General features: G+C 64.2%; 1 long non-coding RNA gene across 1 annotated transcript; it reads right to left on the bottom strand.

Annotated features, from left to right (window-relative positions):
* Positions 1-1,535: 1,535 nt before the first annotated feature.
* On the bottom strand, positions 1,536-2,541 carry LOC130605831 (uncharacterized). The gene is made up of 3 exons (XR_008973801.1): positions 2,458-2,541; positions 1,967-2,049; positions 1,536-1,589 (listed from the first exon to the last, which is right to left on the bottom strand). It is a non-coding gene; the product is annotated as an uncharacterized LOC130605831 (long non-coding RNA).
* Between the last annotated feature and the right edge of the window lie 280 nt (positions 2,542-2,821).

Genomic DNA, 2,821 nt, shown 5'->3' with positions numbered 1-2,821 from the left:
CAGGGGCCTCTTCTCTTCCTCCTCTTCATCCCTATGGAATGGGGGGGGGGGGGCACCCATGGGTGAGTGTGGAGGGGGAATTCCCTCCGTCCTCAACCCCCACCTCCCCCCCAGCATCCGGGGCTCACCTGGGACTGGGGGGGCGCGGGGGGGGGACACGGAGCCCCCGGGGGTGGGCGGGAGCTGGGTGCTGGGGGGGGGCAATGGGGATCCCTTCAGGGACCCCAATGACCCCCCAGGACCCCCCCATTTCTCCACATGACTTCCAGTTACCCCCATTGCTCCCTATGACCTCCAGTTACTCCCCATAGACACATTGCCCCTGCAGGACCCCCCCATTGCCCCCCATGACCTCCAATTACCCTTCCCTTGCCCTCCCATTGCCTGCCATGACCCCCCCATTGCCCCCCCCAGGACCCCCCTACAATTACTTCCATTGCCCCCCTCCCCCCCATTACCCCTCCAAACTCCCCTATTGCCCACCCCGGAGCCCCCAATTGCCCCCTATGACCTCCAATTACCCCCCTATTGCCCCCCCCCCAGACACATTGCCCTTCCATTGCCCCCATGACCTCCACAACCCCCCCATTGCCTCCCCATTGCCCCCCATGACCTCCACAACCCCCCCGTTGCCCCCCATTGCCCCCATGACCTCCACAACCCCCCCATTGCCCCCCCATTGCCCCCCATGACCTCCACAACCCCCCCATTGCCCCCCATTGCCCCCATGACCTCCACAACCCCCCCATTGCCCCCCCATTGCCCCCCATGACCTCCACACCCCCCCCATTGCCCCCCCATTGCCCCCCGTGACCCCCCCATTGCCCCTCACTGTGGGGGGCCCCCCCCTCTCCAGCAGCATCCGTGTGACCCCCTCCTCGAGGCGCCGGAGCTGGGCTTGCAGTGGGGCGGGGTCAGGGGTGGGGTCATGGTCGGGGTCAAGGTGAAGGTCGGGGTCAAGGTCAAGGTCAGGCTCCTGCTCCGGGGTCACCAGGGCCAGCAGCTCCCCAAGGCCTGGGGGAAAGGGGGGCACCCCTATAGAGCCCCTATAGCCCCCCATAGACCCCCTATAGGCCCCCATAGAACCCCCATAGAGCCCCTATAGAGCCCCTATAGCCCCCCAGAGACCCCCATAGAGCCCACAGAGCCCCTATAGAGCCCCTATAGCCCCCCATAGAGCCCCTATAGCCCCCCATAGAGCCTCTATAACCCCCTATAGAGCCCCTATAAAGCCCCTATAGAGCCCCTATAGCCCCCCATAGAGCCCCTATAAAGCCCCTATAGCCCCCATACACCCCCTGTAGCCCCCTTATAGACCCCCATAGAGCCCCTATAGACCACCAAAGACCTCCTATAGCCCCCCATAGAGCCCCATAGACCTCTAGAACCCCCATAGCCCCCCATAGAGCCCTATAGCCCCCCCCTTTACCCCTGCTCAGCTCCCGCAGCCGCTCCCGCCCGCCCCGGGCCCGATCCTGCAGGTCCCGGCTCTCCTGTTCCAGCGCCTCCAGCACAGGGGGGGCCGGGGAGCGCCCCCCCCACGGGGACCCCCCCGGGGCCGCTTCCGCTGCAGCCACCGCGGCCCGGAGCTGGGGGGGGTATAGGGGGGGTATGGGGTGATATAAAGGGTCCATAGGGTGATATAGGGGGGCTCTGGGGTGATGCAAGGGGGCTATGGGGGGCAATGGGGTAATATAGGGGGGCTATGGGGTGATATAAAGGGGCTATGGGGTGATATAAGGGGTGTATGGGGTGATACAGGGGTGCTATGGGTGATTGGAACTAGGTGATCTTAAGGTCCTTTCCAACCCTAACTGTTCTATGATATAGATAGGTGATATAAGGTGACTGGGGGGTGATATAGGGGTGCTATGGGTGATGTAAAGAGTCTATGGGGTGATATAAGGGGACTATGGGGTGATTTAAAGGGTCTGAAGAGATGTAGGGTGCTATGGGGGGGTCCCACCTGCAGGAGGCGCTGCTGCAGCCGCTGGAGCTGCTGATGCTGCTCGGTCACCAGCAGGAACAGGGAGAAGGTTTGGGCCCCCCCTGCACCCCAAAGCGCCCATTGGGGACCCCCAACATCAATGCCCACCACCCCCAGACCCCAAAGCGCCCACTGGGGACCCCCAACATCAATGCCCACCACCCCCAGACCCCAAAGCGCCCATTGGGGACCCCCAACATCAATGCCCACCACCCCCAGACCCCAAAGCGTCCATTGGGGACCCCCAACATCAATGCCCACCACCCCCAGACCCCAAAGCACCCATTGGGGACCCCCAACATCAATGCCCACCACCCCGGACCCCAAAGTGCCCACTGGGGACACCCAACCTCAATGGGCCCCCCCCGGAGACCAAAGTGCCCATTGGGGACCCCGAACGTCAATGCCCCCCCCGCACCCCAATGTCAATGGGGACCCCCTGTCCCCCAACCCTTTACATCGCCCCTCACCCTCCTCTTCCTCCTCTGGCTCCTCCTCGGGGGTCTCCAGCGCCTCAGGGGGGGGTTCAGGGGGGACCCAGGCACGTGCTGGGGACACACACACACCCCCCCATCAGCACCCCGAAAAACAGGGACCCCCCCTTGCTGCCCTATGGGACCCCTCAATTGCTGCCCCATGGGACACCCCCGTTGCTGCCCTATGGGACCCCTCAATTGCTGCCCTAAGGGACCCCTCATTGTTAAACTATGAGACCCTGCCATCACTGCCCTATGGGACCCCCCCATCGCTGCCCTATGGGACCCCCCCATCGCTGCCCTATGGGACCCCCCCCTTGCTGCCCTATGGGAACCCCCCCTTGCTGCCCTGGGACCC

The sequence above is a fragment of the Pezoporus wallicus genome, unplaced genomic scaffold (genome assembly GCF_028554395.1).
Source record: "Pezoporus wallicus isolate ANWC-B61680 ecotype Strahan unplaced genomic scaffold, APGP_CSIRO_Pwel_v1 contig_12678, whole genome shotgun sequence".
Classification (NCBI taxonomy): domain Eukaryota; kingdom Metazoa; phylum Chordata; class Aves; order Psittaciformes; family Psittacidae; genus Pezoporus; species Pezoporus wallicus.
Note: the sequence above shows the minus strand (reverse complement) of the source record. Positions and strands in the feature narration are given on the sequence as shown.